The 18,714-nt window shown below is 45.1% G+C and overlaps 1 protein-coding gene across 4 annotated transcripts in view; it reads left to right on the forward strand.

The window, feature by feature from the left end:
- ASTN2 (astrotactin 2) overlaps positions 1–18,714 on the forward strand; it is a 939,506-nt gene that overhangs the window by 645,703 nt on the left and 275,089 nt on the right. The gene's annotated exons all lie outside the window — the stretch shown is intronic.

Raw genomic sequence — 18,714 nt, forward strand, 5'->3', positions numbered from 1 at the left:
ATACCTGTGGGTTCAGAATTACCAGGAGAGTCCGGGTCAAAACTCCTAGAAAGGGCATCTGCCTTAACATTCTTAGAACCCGGTAGGTATGACACCACAAAATTAAAGCGAGAAAAAAACAAAGACCAGCGCGCCTGTCTAGGATTCAGGCGTCTGGCAGTCTCAAGATAAATCAAATTTTTGTGGTCAGTCAATACCACCACCTGATGCCTAGCCCCCTCGAGCCAATGGCGCCACTCCTCAAACGCCCACTTCATGGCCAAAAGCTCCCGATTCCCAACATCATAATTCCGCTCTGCGGGCGAAAATTTGCGAGAAAAGAAGGCACAAGGCCTAATGACGGAGCAGTCGGAACCTTTCTGCGACAACACTGCCCCAGCTCCGATCTCCGAAGCGTCAACCTCAACCTGAAAAGGCAGATTCACATCAGGCTGACGCAACACAGGGGCAGAGGCAAAACGGCGCTTAAGCTCCTGAAAGGCCACTACAGCATGAGGGGACCAATTAGCAACATCAGCGCCTTGTCTGGTCAAATCAGTCAGTGGTTTAACGACATCCGAAAAACCAGCAATAAATCGGCGGTAAAAGTTGGCAAAGCCCAAAAATCTCTGAAGACCCTTAAGAGAGGAGGGCTGAGTCCAGTCACAAATAGCTTGCACCTTGACGGGATCCATCTCAATGGAAGAGGGAGAAAAAATATACCCCAAAAAGGAAATTTTCTGGACCCCAAAAACGCATCCACATCGCGTAACGCAGGATCCCCTGCTGGCAATGAGAAGGCCCAATCTTGAGGGTCACCCCTGAGCAAGGAAATCACAATCCTAACCTGCTGAGCAGGGTCTCCAGCTGAACGAGACTTCAGGGACAAATAAAGCTTACAATTATTTCGGAAATTCTGGAAGCTAGCTCTATTCCCTGTGAAGAACTCCGGCAAAGGAATTCTCGGCTCAGATACCGGAGCATGTACCACAAAATCTTGTAAATTTTGTACTTTCGTGATGAGATTATTCAAACCCGCAGTTACACTCTGGAGATCCATTATTGTCAGGTGCACACAGAGCCATACAGAGATTAGGAGGAGAGAGAGAAAAAAGACTGCAGCAAGGCAGACTGGAGGAAAAAAAAAAAAAAAAAAAAAAAAATTCCAGCAGACTTCTTATAACTCTCCTTTCTCAACCTGGGTCTTTAACACTTTATAGGCCGGTCAAACTGTCATGATCTCTGCAGGCAGAGATCATAGCAAGCCTATAGAGGGACAAGCTCTCGGAAGATGGAACTATACTGACCATGAACTAAGCCTGCCGCGCAACTAGAAATAGCCAGGTAGCATTTCCTATTTATCGCTAGATGCCCAGCTCTGGCCTAAGACCTAAATAGCTAGCAGAGGGAAATATAAGACCTGGCTCACCTCTAGAGAAATATTCCAAAGAAGACAGTAGCCCCCCACATATAATGACGGTGAGTTCAGATGAAACAACAAACGCAGCAGGAAAATAGTCTTAGCAAATTTGAGGTCCGCTTACTAGATAGCAGAAGACAGATAGTATACTTTCATGGTCAGCAGAAAAACACTAACAAAACACCATCCAGAGATTACCTTAAACTCTGGCATTAACTCATAACGCCAGAGTAGCAATCCCTGATCAACGAGAGCTTTCCAGACACAGTAACAAAACTTCAGCTGTGAACTGGAACAAATAGGCAAAACAAAACATGGACAAAAGTCCAACTTATCTAGTAGTAGTCTAGAAGCAGGAACAAGCACTGAGAGGCATCAGATAACATTGTTGACCGGCAAGAAACCACCAGAGAAATGAGCTTAAATAGCGACACCCACTACTGATGGAACCAGGTGAAACAGGAAAGAGGATGACAAGTCCAATTCCACAAGCGGCCACCGGGGGAGCCCAGAATCCAAATTCACAACATTCTACAGTCATAAAGTTATGACACAGACGTAGCGGAACAACAAATCTGCCATTAGGTCGGCGGCACTAAATTAGAACTCTGGTCTCCAACTTATTGCTGCTGTCCAGCAGACTACAACTGGTGTTGGTTTGGGATCTAAAAGTCGCTGATACTGTAGAGATAAAGCTAAGAGATTATTGAAGTTAAGGGGTTTGTCTAGAATTAGAAACAATTTTTTGATATGGCTTGCGTTTATTTGTGAAAATATCGGAAATTTGGAGAAAATTTGGAAAATTTTGCAATTTTCAAACTTTAAATTCTTATGCCCTTAACCCCTTCACCACCTTGGGTTTTTCCATTTTTGACCTTCTTCCCAGAGTCATGACTTTATTTTTACATCAATATGGCCATGTGAGGGCTTTTTTTTTTTTGTGGGACAAGTTGTACTTTTTAACGACACCATTGATTTTACCCTATAGTGTCCTTGAAAACAAGAAAAAAATTCAAAGTGCGGTGAAATTGAAAAAACAGTGCAATTCCACAATCTTTTTTTTGTTTAGCTATTTTACCATGTTCACTAAATACTAAAAATGATCAGCCATTATGAATCTCCAGGTCATTACACCATTATAAAATCTGCACCCTTCAAGATGTTCAAAACCACATTCAAGATGTTTATTAATCCTTCAGGTGCTTCACATGAACTCAATCAATGTGTAAGGAAAAAAATATCATTTAACTCTATTACACAAAAATGTTGCTTTAGACCCAGTTTCTATTTTTACAATGGTAACATGAGAAAATGTACCCCAAAAATTATTGTACAAGGTTTCCTGAGTACGCCAGTACTCTATATGTGGGGGAAATCTAATGTTTGGGCACACAGCAGGGTTAGGAAGGGAAGGAGCGCCATTTGACTTTTTGAACATAAAATTGGCTGTAACAGAGAGCAGACGCCAAGTCGCGTTTGGAGAGCCGTTGATCTGATAAAACAGTGGAAACCCCCCACAAGTGACACCATTTTGGAAACTAGACCTCTCATGGAACTTATCTAGATGTGTGGTGAGCAACTGGAACCTGCAGGTGTTTTCAAAGACGTTTAGAAGTTTGAGCTGTGAAGATTTAAAAAAAAAAAATTCACAATTTTTCAACAAAAATGTGTTTAGCCTTAATTTTTTTTATTTTCACAAGGGTAACAGGAGAAAATAGACTCCAAAAATTGTGCAATTTCTCCAGAGTACATCGATACCCCATAAATGGGGGAAATCTACTATTTGGGCATATGGCAGGGCTTCGGAAGGAAGGAGTGACGGTTTGTAACCCAGACTTTGATGGATTGGTCGGTGGGCATCATGTCTCGTTTGGACAGCCCCTGATGTGCCTAAACAATAGAAACCCCCCACAAATGACCCCTATATTGGAACTCAGCTAGTGTTTTCCTTGTATATCAGTTTTATAATGTGGTGGCATACGCAAGTTGTGTAGAGTGCATCAGGTTGGCATATGTGAGTTGTGTAAATCAGAAATTAATTTAGTTGTGCATGGAGGTGTGATACAGTTTGAAGCATTCTTTTAAAAATAGGTCATTTGTTGGGGCAGGTGTCGCATTGATAAGTGGTGTCCTTATGTATCCTTGCAACCTTCTTTTAAGGTTTGAGGGACCTCACCGGCAAAATATTGGTCTGGTACGATACTAGCACTTCAGTTCTGGAAGTATTGGGGCCCTGTCACAGGTTCCTTCTCCGGTATCACACAATCAACAGAGCCAGTGAAGAGTGAACAATTCCAAGAACTTTATTTAGGCAAAAGTACTAAAGGTCCATATACGGTCCACCACACAAAGGATAAAATATTCCAGAACACAAATCCAGTTCAGTTACAGAATAAAAGTCCAACAATCCAGCACAGAGCATAACAGTCCATATTCCCTTCTTTCTCTCTCTGACGTGCTGTGTTCACTTCATAGTTCCAAAACAAGACTGACTTCCCCCCAGCTCCTGTCCTCTCCTTATGTCCAGAAGTCGTCAGACAGGTTGGGGTGGTTTTCAGGCCTCCCACACCTGACAAAGGTGCCTGGTGGATTAAGGCACTACAGGGGGTCATTGTTTCGACAAGCTGGTTCAATATGTCATTAGCATATTAGCAAACAGGTTTATTCACTGACCCTGTGGAGATAACAGTACAGGAATGTGGGGTCTGATATCAGATGGCAAATAACAGCAATTCATCAATTGGCAAATAACTCATACTACAAGAGAACACATGGTAATCAGTAAAATAGAAATATACACAAAATGATAGTCACATAACATATCACACCATCACAACCTCTCCCCCCTCATAATAAGTGAGCACGCCATTAGGTCTACACAGACCACTGGCCTGCTCACTTTAGTCGACAATGCTCAATAGTTTATAGTTCCTTGTACAGTGGCAGGGGTTGCAATAATCATGAGCACTTGTCCATAAATTCCCGGGTCCTGGCTTTATGGTCACACTAGGTTTTTTGTCTGGACTGGGCCGTTCGCTGAAGTTCATTAGCCAAGGTAGCTAGCTGGGCGAGACAGTCTCTGAACTCTAGAACGTAGGGAATGATGGGTGTTACGTTATCTCCGATATCTCCCTCCAATTGTTCTTTCAGAAGGAGAGACCCACGGACCTTCTGCTCCCACAAAATGACTTTGCAACTCCCCAATGTCATTTCCAAGGAGGATATCTGCAGGAAGTCCTTCCATAACTCCAATCCAACACAGTTTTTCTCCAAAACCAAAATCCAAACGTACCAAAGCTCTCTGTATATATTTGCAGACACCCCCCGCCAGGACAATGGGAATTCCCGGGCCCTGGTGAATTGCCTTGGGTCGAACCACATGGGGGTCAGCGATAGTCAGGAATGCCCCCGTGTCTCTAAATCCCGACACTTTGTATCCATCAATTAAGACATCCTGCAGGTGGCAATGCCATTGCTGTGTATTTCTGATGGACAAAGGCCGGAGTCCGTACACTCCAGCAGGGGTATCTATGGTGCCGTGGTCAGTGGTTTACTCTGGTGGGGGTGGTGGTAGCTCTTCCTCAGGCAGGATGGGGTGCACAAGATGCACTGGACGAGGTGGGTCTGCGTGGGGCTCCCTCCGAATCCTTGAGGGACAGCCAGACTGCAAATGTCCAGGTTGCCCACACCCATAACATCTCCTCTCTGTGATACCCCCAGGTGGTGGTCGGAACTGTTGGGGCCCAGGATTGTGAGCTGTGATTGTCATCGGCCTGCGGCTGGGTGGAGGGGCAGATATAATTGGAGGGGGACAGGGCACGGGAGCAGGTTGTGGTTCATTGTCCAGAAGCCTCCTCCATTGCGGTCGGATAGTAAGGGCTTCATCATCCAGGGCTGCAGCTCTATCCACGGTGCACAACGTGCGCTCCCGGACCCATTCCCGTACCTCTGCGGGGCACTTGGCAAGAAATTGTTCTATAATGAACGCCTGTATAACATCTTCCACAGTAAAGGCGTTTTCTGCTTCCAGCCATCTCCGACATGCCTGGGACATCTTATGTGCATACATCCTAAACGATCCCACTTGGTACATGGGAGGTCTCGGAACTTGGCCCTATATGAGTCTGGGGTGATAGCATGGTAATCCAGGATAGTCTGTTTTACAATGTTATTATCCTGATTCCGCTGTGAGTCAATGGTTCGGTAAGCCTCCGCCAGACTAACGTTCAGGAGTCCCACTAACAAACACATCCAGCCAGAGTGAGGCCCCTCCATCACAGCACACTGCTGCTCAAAGTCCTTGAAGAACCCCTCCACATCTCCGGAAGCCTCATCAAATGGCTTAAAGTCTGTCCGGGTGATCCGTACAGGCTCCCGGATCGTTGGGTTTACATTCCACATTGCGTTACTCCCTATTTCAAGCTCCATTGCTTCTTGTCTCCGCTGTGCCCGGCGGGCAGCCTCCTCCTTGTACTCCTGAGAGACGCCTGGGCCCAGAACCGCCATCTCTTCTTCGTACCACACTGTTGTGAATTCCGTTCTCGGGCTCCCTCCTGTGGTCGTGAATGGTACTTTGGTGAGTTCTGTCCTTGGACACCCTCTGGTGGCTTTGAGTGGAACTGCTGATCTTTGAGGTTGGCTTTCTCAGCTGCCCTCGTTTATTGCTTCTGCTGGCTTCCCTATTTAACTCTGCCCAGGTCGTTAGTTCATGCCAGCTGTCAATGTCTCAGTACTGGTTCAGATCTCTCTTGGATTTCTCAGATGACCTGTCTACTCCAGCAGAAGCTAAGTCCTTGCTAGTCATTTGCTGTTCATCGGTTTTTGAATATATTTTTCAGTACATGCTATGTTTCTAGTCCAGCTTGCTATTATGATATTTCCTTGCTAGCTGGAAGCTCTGGGGGTGCAGAGCTGCACCTCCACACCATGAGTCGGTGTGGAGGTCTTTTTGCACACTCTGCATGGTTTTTGTAGTTTTTAATACTGACCGCATAGTTCCCTTTCCTATCCTCTGTCTATCTAGAGAAGATTCGGCCTCCTTTGCTAAAATCTGTTTCATTCCTGTGTTTGTTACTTCCCTCTTAACTCACAGTTAATATTTGTGGGGGGCTACCTTTACTTTGGGGAATTTCTCTGAGGCAAGGTAGGCTGCTATTTCTATCTTTAGGGGTAGTTAGCTCTTAGGCTGTGAAGAGGCATCTAGGGAGAGTTAGGTATGCTCCACGGCTATTTCTAGTGTGTGTGATAGGATTAGGGATTGCGGACAGTAGAGTTACCACCTCCTCAGAGCTTGTCCCAGGTTTTCTGTTTTAACCATCAGGTCATTTCGGGTGCTCCTAACCACCAGGTCCATAACAGTACAGCTGGCCCACAAAGTGTTAATGCATCTCAAAAGAGGGATAAGAGAAGTTCTGAGTCAATTTTTTTTTCTTTGCAGCTTGTTTTGTCTTTCTTTTCCCCTTAACCTCTGGGTGGTTCAGGACTCAGGTGTAGATATGGATATTCAAGGTTTGTCCTCTTGTGTGGATCAACTCACTGCTAGGGTACAGAGTATTCAAGATTATGTAGTTCAGAATCCGCTGTTAGAGCCTAGAATTCCAATTCCTGATTTGTTTTCTGGGGATAGATCTAAATTTTTGAATTTCAAAAATAATTTCAGACTGTTTCTTGCTCTGAAACCCCGCTCCTCTGGTGATCCCATTCAGCAAGTAAAGATTAGTATTTCTTTGTTGCGTGGTGACCCGCAAGACTGGGCATTCTCCCTTGAGCCAGGAAATCCTGCATTGTTTAATGTGGATGCATTTTTTCTAGCGCTTGGATTGCTTTATGACGAACCTAATTCTGTGGATCAGGCAGAAAAGATCTTGCTGACTCTATGTCAGGGTCAGGATGAAGCAGAAGTATATTGCCAGAAGTTTAGAAAGTGGTCTGTGCTTATCCAATGGAATGAGTGTGCCCTGGCAGCAATTTTCAGAAAGGGTCTTTCTGAAGCCCTTAAGGATGTTATGGTGGGGTTCCCCACGCCTGCTGGTCTGAATGAGTCAATGTCTTTGGCCATTCAGATTGATCGGCGTTTGCGTGAGCACAAAGTTGTGCACCATTTGGCGGTGTCCTCTGAGCGGAGGCCTGAGCCTATGCAATGTGATAGGACTTTGACCAGAGCTGAACGGCATTAACCAGAGCTGAACGGCAAGAACACAGACGTCAGAATGGGCTATGTTTTTACTGTGGTGACTCCTCTCATGTTATCTCTGATTGTCCTAAGCGCACTAAGAGGTTCGCTAGGTCTGTCACCATTAGTACTTTGCAGCCTAAATTTCTTTTATCTGTTACTCTGATTTGCTCATTGTCGTCCTACTCTGTTATGGCATTTGTGGATTCGGGCGCTGCCCTGAACTTGATGGACTTGGAGTTTGCCAGGCGCTGTGGTTTTTCCTTGGAGCCTTTGCAGAGTCCTATTTCCTTAAGGGGGATTGATGCTACGCCATTGGCCAAGAATAAACCTCAGTACTGGACTCAGCTGACCATGTACTTGGCTCCCGCACATCAGGAAAATATTCGCTTTTTGGTGTTGCATAATGTTGTCGTGTTGGGTTTGCCATGGTTACAGGTTCATAATCCAGTAATGGATTGGAAATCAATGTCTGTGTCTAGTTGGGGTTGTCAAGGGATACATGGTGATGGTCCTTTGATGTCAATTTCTTCTTCCACTACTTCTGAAGTCCCTGAGTTTTTGTCGGATTACCAGGATGTATTTGATGAGCCCAAGTCCAGTGCCCTACCTCCTCATAGGGACTGTGATTGTGCTATTAATTTGATTCCTGGTAGTAAGTTCCCTAAGGGCTGACTGTTCAATTTATCTGTGCCAGAACATGCCGCTATGTGGAGTTATGTAAAGGAGTCCTTGGAGAAAGGGCATATTCGCCCGTCTTCGTCGCCGTTGGTAGCAGGGTTCTTTTTTGTGGCCAAGAAGGATGGCTCTCTGAGACCCTGTATAGATTACCGCCTTCTCAATAAAATCACGGTCAAATATCAGTACCCTCTGCCTCTGTTGTCTAATTTGTTTGCTCGGATTAAGGGGGCTAGTTGGTTTACCAAGATTGACCTTCGAGGGGCGTATAATCTTGTGCGTATTAAACAGGGCAATGAATGGAAAACAGCATTTAATATGCCCGAGGGCCATTTTGAGTACCTGGTGATGCCATTCGGGCTTTCTAATGCTCCATCTGTGTTTCAGTCCTTTATGCACGACATCTTCCGGAAGTATCTGGATAGGTTCATGATCGTATATTTGGATGATATTTTGGTCTTTTCGGATGATTGGGAGTCTCATGTAAGGCAGGTCAGGATGGTGTTCCAGGTCCTTCGTGCTAATGCGTTGTTTGTGAAGGGCTCTAAATGCCTCTTTGGAGTTCAGGTTTCCTTTTTGGGCTTCATTTTTTCCCCTTCTACTATCGAGATAGATCCTGTTAAAGTTCAGGCCATTTATGATTGGACTCAACCTACATCTGTGAAGAGTCTTCAGAAGTTCCTGGGCTTTGCTAATTTTTACCGTCGCTTCATCGCTAATTTTTCTAGTGTGGTTTAGCCTTTGACTGATTTGACGAAGAAAGGCGCTGATGTGGTGAATTGGTCCCCTGCGGCCGTTGAGGCTTTTCAGGAGCTTAAACGTCGTTTTACTTCGGCCCCTGTGTTGCGTCAGCCAGATGTTTTGCTCCCTTTTCAGGTCGAGGTTGATGCTTCTGAGATTGGGGCAGGGGCTGTTTTGTCTCAGCGAAGTTCTGATGGCTCCTTGATGAAGCCGTGTGCTTTCTTTTCTAGAAAGTTTTCGCCTGCTGAGCGTAATTATGATGTCGGCAATCGGGAGTTGTTGGCTATGAAGTGGGCATTCGAGGAGTGGCGACATTGGCTTGAGGGAGCCAAACATCGCGTGGTAGTCCTGACTGATCACAAAAATCTGACTTACCTCGAGTCCGCCAAGCGGTTGAACCCTAGACAGGCTCGATGGTCACTGTTTTTCTCCTGTTTCGATTTTGTGGTCTCATACCTTCCGGGATCTAAGAATGTGAAGGCTGATGCCCTTTCTAGGAGTTTTTTGCCTGATTCTCCGGGAGTCCCTGAGCCGGCTGGTATTCTTAAAGAGGGGGTGATTCTGTCTGCCATCTCCCCTGATTTGCGGCGGGTGCTGCAGGAGTTTCAGGCTGATAGACCTGACCGCTGTCCAGTGGAGAAACTGTTTGTCCCTGATAGATGGACTAGTAGGGTTATTTCTGAGGTTCATTGTTCAGTGTTGGCTGGTCATCCTGGGATTTTTGGTACAAGAGATTTGGTTGCCAGGTCCATTTGGTGGCCTTCCTTGTCACGGGATGTGAGTTCTTTTGTGCAGTCCTGTGGGACTTGTGCTCGGGCCAAACCTTGCTGTTCTCGTGCCAGTGGGTTGCTTTTGCCTTTGCCTGTCCCGAAGAGACCCTGGACACATATTTCCATGGATTTTATTTCTGATCTTCCTGTCTCTCAAAGGATGTCTGTCATCTGGGTGGTTTGTGATCGGTTTTCTAAGATGGTCCATTTGGTACCCTTGCCTAAATTGCCTTCCTCCTCTGATTTGGTTCCATTATTTTTTCAGCATGTGGTTTGTTTGCATGGCATTCCAGAGAACATTGTGTCGGACAGAGGTTCCCAATTTGTTTCTAGGTTTTGGCGGTCCTTTTGTGCTAAGATGGGCATTGATTTGTCTTTTTCTTCAGCGTTCCATCCTCAGACAAATGGCCAAACCGAATGAACCAATCAGACCTTGGAAACCTATCTGAGATGCTTTGTTTCTGCTGATCAGGATGATTGGGTGACCTTCTTGCCATTGGCCGAGTTCGCCCTTAATAATCGGGATAGTTCTGCTACTTTGGTTTCGCCTTTTTTTTGTAATTCTGGTTTTCATCCTCGTTTTTCTTCAGGGCAGATTGAGCCTTCTGACTGTCCTGGTGTGGATTCTGTGGTGGACAGGTTGCAACAAATTTGGACTCAAGTGGTGGACAATTTGACGTTGTCTCAGGAGAATGCGCAACGTTTTGCTAACCGACGTCGCTGTGTTGGTCCCCGACTTCGTGTTGGGGATTTGGTTTGGTTGTCTTCTCGTTATGTTCCTATGAAGGTTTCTTCTCCTAAGTTCAAGCCTCGTTTCATTGGTCCTTATAAGATTTCTGAAATTATCAATCCTGTGTCGTTTCGTTTGGCCCTTCCAACTTCTTTTGCCATCCATAATGTGTTCCATAGGTCGTTGTTGCAGAGATATGTGGTGCCTATGGTTCCTTCCGTTGATCCTCCTGCTCCGGTGTTGGTTGAGGGGGAGTTGGAGTATGTGGTGGAGAAGATTTTAGATTCTCGTATTTCGAGACGGAAGCTTCAGTACCTGGTTAAATGGAAGGGCTATGGTCAGGAGGATAATTCCTGGGTTGTTGCCTCCGATGTCCATGCTGCCGATTTGGTTCGTGCCTTTCATTTGGCTCGTCCTGATCGGCCTGGGGGCTCTGGTGAGGGTTCAGTGCCCCCTCCTCAAGGGGGGGGGGGTACTGTTGTGAATTCCGTTCTCGGGCTCCCTCCTGTGGTCGTGAATGGTACTTTGGTGAGTTCTGTCCTTGGACACCCTCTGGTGGCTTTGAGTGGAACTGCTGATCTTTGAGGTTGGCTTTCTCAGCTGCCCTCGTTTATTGCTTCTGCTGGCTTCCCTATTTAACTCTGCCCAGGTCGTTAGTTCATGCCAGCTGTCAATGTCTCAGTACTGGTTCAGATCTCTCTTGGATTTCTCAGATGACCTGTCTACTCCAGCAGAAGCTAAGTCCTTGCTAGTCATTTGCTGTTCATCGGTTTTTGAATATATTTTTCAGTACATGCTATGTTTCTAGTCCAGCTTGCTATTATGATATTTCCTTGCTAGCTGGAAGCTCTGGGGGTGCAGAGCTGCACCTCCACACCGTGAGTCGGTGTGGAGGTCTTTTTGCACACTCTGCGTGGTTTTTGTAGTTTTTAATACTGACCGCATAGTTCCCTTTCCTATCCTCTGTCTATCTAGTGAAGATTCGGCCTCCTTTGCTAAAATCTGTTTCATTCCTGTGTTTACTTCCCTCTTAACTCACAGTTAATATTTGTGGGGGGCTACCTTTACTTTGGGGAATTTCTCTGAGGCAAGGTAGGCTGCTATTTCTATCTTTAGGGGTAGTTAGCTCTTAGGCTGTGAAGAGGCGTCTAGGGAGAGTTAGGTACGCTCCATGGCTATTTCTAGTGTGTGTGATAGGATTAGGGATTGCGGTCAGTAGAGTTACCACCTCCTCAGAGCTTGTCCCAGGTTTTCTGTTTTAACCATCAGGTCATTTCGGGTGCTCCTAACCACCAGGTCCATAACACCACACCACCCACTGGCTTTTTGGGGTGGGGATCCCTGTCTCCTGCGCTTGTCCTTCAGACATATGGGAGGAGGTGGCCGGGCTAGCACCCACCAGTAGGTCAATTAAGTCTTCTTTAGTCAGTCCCTGGTAGTTCAGGCCCAGGTCTCTGGCTCTCTCCTGTAAACTGCATACAGTCCAATTTCTGTACTCACTCTGTGTGTGGTTCTCCATTAGGTTACGCCAGTGAAGAGTGAATAATTCCAAGACCTTTATTTAGGCAAAAGTACTAAAGGTCCATATACGCATATACGGTCCACCACACAAAGGATAAAATATTCCAGAACACAAAACCAGTTCAGTTACAGAATAAAAGTCCAACAATCCAGCACAGAGGATAACAGTCCATATTCCCTTCTTTCTCTCTCTGACGTGCTGTGTTCACTTCATAGTTCCAAAACAAGACTGACTTCCCCCCAGCTCCTGTCCTCTCCTTATGTCCAGAAGTTGTCAGACAGGTTGGGGTGGTTTTCAGGCCTCCCACACCTGACAAAGGTGCCTGGTGGATTAAGGCACTACAGGGGGTCATTGTTTCGACAAGCTGGTTCAATATGTCATTAGCATATTAGCAAACAGGTTTATTCACTGACCCTGTGGAGAGATAACATTACAGGAATGTGGGGGCTGATATCAGATGGCAAATAACAGCAATTCATCAATTGGCAAATAACTCATACTACAAGAGAACACATGATAATCAGTAAAATAGAAATATACACAAAATGATAGTCACATAACATATCACACCATCACAGGCCCGATCCTTACTGACTGCCAAATAGTAGGAACTGGAACTGAACGTACGACGTACTGATCTCGACTGAACATCGCAATAGCACAAACGTGTTGTACATTGCCATCTGTATAACCTGCATGGCCAGCTTCTTGTACCACAGCTTGGCTTTTCTCATTGCACTGTACGGCTGGAGGACTCGATCAGAGAGATCAACTCCCCCCATGTTCTTGTTTGTGGACCTGTGTAGAGGTACTTCATACAGTGGTGGGGGTGCTGCCATCACAATGTTCGGTGGCCAAGAAAATGACATTCCTCTTGTCCTTGACCGCAAGCATGTTGTCACTACAGTGGGTTCTGCTTTCACCCTTTTTGAGCAGCTGCCCAATTAGCATCTTAGGGAGGCCTTTCTGATTTTTGTGGACCATACCGCAGGCTGCGGTAGCTTGCGCAGAGAGGGACTTGAAGAGTGGAATTTGGGTATAAAAGTTATAGAGGGGGAGATTGTTAGAGGGTGAGAGAGGAAAAAAGGGGATTGGGGTGGATTAGGAAAGATCAGGGATCAGGAGATGATCAGGAATGTCTTCCTTCTTCAACAGCAGCAGCAACCCCAGCAGTGATGGCACCACAAGGTCTAGCACAGCGCAACAAAATAACAGTGATGCAGGGCGGTCAAAGTGAGGTGAGATCACCTCTGTGCACTGGTTGGTGGATCTACGTCATTGTCCGATTGCACCAATCAGAGCTGGCCCCGGTGACACCGAGGTTGCTAGGCTCCAGCCTATGATCGGTGCTGTTACAGCCCTGATCATAGGCTGGACATCAGCGTTTCAGGTAATTTTATTGCCTGAAAACGCTGTGATTGGAATTCAGAATTGAACAGTTAATCACGGTGACGTAGTTGCTGGAGGGCGTTGAAACTTCTCGCATTGCACTTGCAAGTATGACCTCGATCTTAATGACTAAATTCCAAAAGGTAAAATAAAGATACTTTATTCTCATCTCTTGTGCCGGCGCTGGGTGTTCCAGGGTTTGCATGACAAATTATGACATGTGAGCCCTACGACCAAGTACTGGTTGCTAGTGGGCTGCTGTGTTCACACCTCTCCGGAGCACAGCAGCCCACTAGCGGACACTGACTAATGTCACATGATCCCAGTAGCCAATCAGTGTCTGCTATTAGGCTGATGTGCTCTTACTTCCTTCGCCTAGACCCTCGGATGTTAGGGGAGTTGGAGACGCAGCAGTTCATTAGCGACTGCTGCTTGTTATGCCACGTACCTAAACCATATATTGCATCCATGTTTGGCATTTCTGAAGCGATGAGAGCCCGCCTAACTTACAGGTGCATGTCTTCAGAAGTACAGGCTGGGTATAACATAATGGTGACTACAACGTACTGGTCACTACAACAGCAGTTTGCAATTTTCACTTGGCAACATTCATTGTTGCTTGTTTCTAGAAGATACCCATGGATTCAAAATCGTCACTGCACCTGTAGATAAATTCCCCAAGGGGTATAATTTCCAAAATGAAGTCACTTGAGTGGGGATTCTGCTCTTTTAGCAATTAGGCTGCCGTCACACTAGCAGTATTTGGTCAGTATTTTACATCAGTATTTGTAAGTCAAAACCATGAGTGGAACAAATAGAGGAAAAGTATAATAGAAACATATGCACCACTTCTGCATTTATCACCCACTCCTGGTTTTGGCTTACAAATACTGATTGTAAAATACTGACCAAATACTGCTAGTGTGACAGCAGCCTTAGGGTCTCTGTATATGGAGTCCGCAAACTGTTCTAGAAACATCTGCGCTCCAGGAGGCAAATGGTGCTCAATTCCTCCCGAGTCTCTCCGTATGGCTAAGTTGTACTAGACAGCCACATATGGGGTATTGCCACACTCAGTAGAAATTGTGGGACAAATTTTGGTGCCAATTTTTCTGGTAAAAATGTAGTTGTTTTGTCTTCACTGCAAATGGTATAAATTTCTGTGACACACCCATGGTGTCAATATGACCACTGCAACCCTAGATGAATTCATTGAGAGGTGTAGTTTGTAAAATGGGGTCACTTATGGAGGGGGGTTCTGCTGTACTGGCACGTCATGGGCTCTCAATGTGGGTCATGGCATCTGCAAACCATAACAGTAAAATCTAGCACCCCTTGCCTTCTGAGCTTTGCACTGTGCCTGAAAAATATTTCCCGATTACATGTACGGTATTGGCGCACTCAGGAAACAAAGGACCTGTTTGTTGTAAAAAAAAAAAATCCTATTAGCCCTTAGAAAAACTAAAAGCTTGGGGCTAAAACAACATTTTAGTGGTAAAAATGTAATTTATTTTCTTCACTGCTCAGTGGTTTAAAACTCTGTGAGGAACAAGTGGTGTCAAGATGATCACTGCACTGGATGAATTCATGGGGGAGTGTAGTTTGTAAAATGAGGTCACATATTGTTAGGGTTGGCGGAACGCACTGAATATATATATGAGACAGTTGATGCATTCATAACCCAGGGTCCGCCGTGCAGGAGAGCCCTGCTGCTAGTAATAGGTGGTACTATATGGCGGTATTAGGGAACTTTGTTACTTCACAGATTCGCTAAAATAACAAGATGCTGTGCCGTTAACCTCACAGAGTAACACAGCTACCAAACAGAGCAAAACTGTGGTCTTGCAGTTAGAATAACAAACAACTCCTCACCGGAGGTGCCGGTATTCTAGGGGCTTATTTCAGCCAAGGCCCTGAATCCAAACATACAAACTCCTCACTGGAGGTGCCGGTATTCTAGGGGCTTTTTTTAGCCAAACCCTGACCACATACAAGCATGACCACACTGGCACTGAGCTCTTTAACATTGGTTTGGCACTAGCGCATGGCCGTATGGCCATGCAAACCTTTTACAGTTTTAGCACTCAAAGACCTTCCTAGTGGTCCAACAGGAACTGGTTTAGGACCTGCACATGTGACCCCCGACCTCCAATGGGAGGTCGTCCTGTGGGCATGCTCACTATGGGAAAAGCGGGACTTAGTCCCAGAAAGACCTGCTCGCTGCTGAACATTGCTGGCTACAATGACAGAGCCTAGAAGGGCATTAGTAACTAATTGTCCAGTATCAGCCTGAGCCAGATGCTGGGACTGATGTCTCTGCTGAGCAGGCTCCACTGTGGCTGGACGAGAATGGGAGACCGCAGGAGACATGGTTTGAGATTCCCCCTGTGCAGTGGTGGGAACTTGACACCTTACACACATATAGGGGGTTTCTGTTGTTCTGGCACCTCAGGGGCTCTGCGAATGTGACATGGCACCCTCAAACCATTCCAGCAACATCTGAACTACAATATGGCGCCTCTTCCCTTCTGAGCCTTGTTTGCATTGTGCCTCAAAAGTAGTATTACCCCCATATGGGGCATCGGTGTACTCAAGAGAAATGGCACTACAAATTGTATGGAGCAATTTCTCTTGTTACCCTTATGAAAATGCAAAATTTGGGGCTAAAATGTTATTTTATTATTTTCACGGTTCAACTTCTGTGAAACACATGGGGATTTAAGGTGCTCACCATGCATCTAAATACATTCCTTGAGGGGACTAGTTTTCAAAATGGGGTCACTTGTTGGAGGTTTCCACTGCTTAGGCAGATCAGGGGCTCTCCAAACGCGACATGGCGTCCGCCAATTGTTTCAGCAAATTTTGCATTCAAAAAGTCAAATGGCGCTCCTTCCCTTCCGAGCTCTGCCGTGCGCCCTAACAGTGGTTTTCTCCCTCATATGGGGTGTTGGCATGCTTTGGAGAAATCACAACAAATTTTGGAGCCCATTTTTTCCTGCTACCCTTGTCAAAATAAAATTTGGATCTGAAGTAAATTTGTGAAAAAAGTTAAATGTTCATTTTTTTCCCACATTCCAAAAATTCCTGTGAAGCACCTGAAGGGTTAATAAACTTCTTGAATGTGGTTTTGAGCACCTTGAGGGGTGCAGTTTTTAGAATGGTGTCACTTTTGAGTATTTTCTATCATATAGACCCCTCAAAATGACTTCAAATGTGAGGTGGTCCCTAAAAAAAAATGGTGTTGTAAAAATGAGAAATCGCTGGTCAACTTTTAACCCTTATAACTCCATAACAAAAAAAAATGTTGGTTCCAAAATTGTGCTGATGTAAAGTAGACATGTGGGAAATGTTACTTATTAAGTATTTTGTGTGACATATCTCTGTGATTTAATGGCATGAACATTCAAAGTCGGAAAATTCTGAAGTTTCTGTCAAATTGAAATGAAAATTGCCTGCATTAAGAAGGGGTTAACTACTTGGATATTAACTTATATCGCTTTCTTCCACTTGGAGAAGGGTAAGTTTAGATGCCTTAAAATTGGCATAGTCTCCTTTGTGATGAGTTTCCCCAGGGCCATTCCTAGCATTACAGGCATAAAACATATTTTGAAAGGTTATTGTCCCTTATGTATGATGCTTTATAAAAGTCATCTGAAATCATTCACATTCAGTTTCTAGGCATAGTAAAGCCTCATCGTTATTCCCATCCCAGAAAGCGATGGCATATTGCTAGGGTATGTAATCACTTTGTGAGTGGAGATTGATGGGGGTCACAGCACTGCTCTAGCACCACATCCCTTCCACAGTTGTGTATTGCACAGTGGCACTCCCGAACACCGGCTGTGCAAGGCACTACAGCGCAGCTCCATTTAAGCGAATGGCTCCCTGCAGCATTTCCCTGCACAGCCGGTGGCCAAGAGGATCACTGTGCAGGAAAAAATATCAACTTTGAAGCAGATACAGCTCTAAGGCTGCAAGAGATAAACTTATCTGACAGCCTGCAGTATTTTTTTACAGGTTTCTGAAACAATTTTGTACAAATTTTCTATTTCTATCTTGTTAAAGGGGTTGTTTCAATAATAACACGTAACATTGCAATTTTATGCTGATTAAAAAGCCTCTTTGTTCTCAAGAACAGAGGATTTAATATTTTCTTACTCGCTGTCTAGGTCACCAGCCACTCCTGTAGTCCAGCAACAGGGCCGAGGATAAACTGTGCTTACGTGACCATTTTAATACAGCCTTGTAAGCCAAGCATAATATAAAGCAGTGCTGTGGAGTCGGGGCCCATTTTGGTGGAGTCGCAGTCATGGAAATTGAGGAGTCGGAGGTTTAGCTTACCGACTCCACCGCTGTCAGGGCTGTGGAGTCAGAGTCGATCTTAGTGAAGTCGAAGTCATGGAAATTGAGAAGTTGGAATCGGAGGTTTGGCTTACCGACTCCACTGCCTTGTCAGGGCTGTGGAGTCGGAGTCGTGGAGTCAGAGTCGGTGTCATGGAAATTGAAAAGTCGGAATTGGAGGTTTGGCTTACCGACTCCACATCCCTGATATAAAGTGTTCCTTAGTGGTGGAGCACACAATATAGCCAGCTTTATTGTCCCTGTACTCCTCCGATGAAGCTAGAGTGAACTGTAAAATATTCAGGAGCACACTGCCCCTGGCGGCAAACAGGAATTCGGGAGGCAGGGGAACAGTGCACTCCTGAAAATGTAACACAAGAGCAACCCTTTAACAGATGAGGGGAATGACCTAGCCTAGGGGTGGGGTAATTCATGTCTGTGTCTTTCCGTACATGGGGGACCCTCCTGCTGCAGCCTATTCTGTCACAGTCAGGGTTTTGGAGGGAAAGGGTGCATGGCTGAGCTTTTAGGACACAGAAGATTCCATAATATATCATTTTTATTCTCAAAATACAACATGTAGAATTAAAGGAAAGCTGAACATCACAGGAGAAAAGTGCAGGCATAGATGTGTAAAATTTCCAAAATCTCTTTCCTCTTATTGTCATATAGTCAACCCAAACTACATGTATTGGATTGGCATAAAAAAAAAAAACGTACATAGGTTTCACAACCCACACAACAGCTTTGTCGTTACATTTTCACATACATGATCATCATACAGACTAGATTATAGATCGGAGCACTGCTGCTAGTTCAACTACAAGAGGATGTCACATGCATTTTTTTCCTTTACAATAATATTTCTCATCCCTTTAGGTTATAATCCAGTTTTTATTTTTTTTTTTTTAAATGGCAACTGAAGTTTCTACCATGAAAGTTTCTACCACAAAAATAAACATGTTATACATA

The sequence above is a fragment of the Ranitomeya variabilis genome, chromosome 2, assembly GCF_051348905.1.
Source record: "Ranitomeya variabilis isolate aRanVar5 chromosome 2, aRanVar5.hap1, whole genome shotgun sequence".
Lineage (NCBI taxonomy): Eukaryota > Metazoa > Chordata > Amphibia > Anura > Dendrobatidae > Ranitomeya > Ranitomeya variabilis.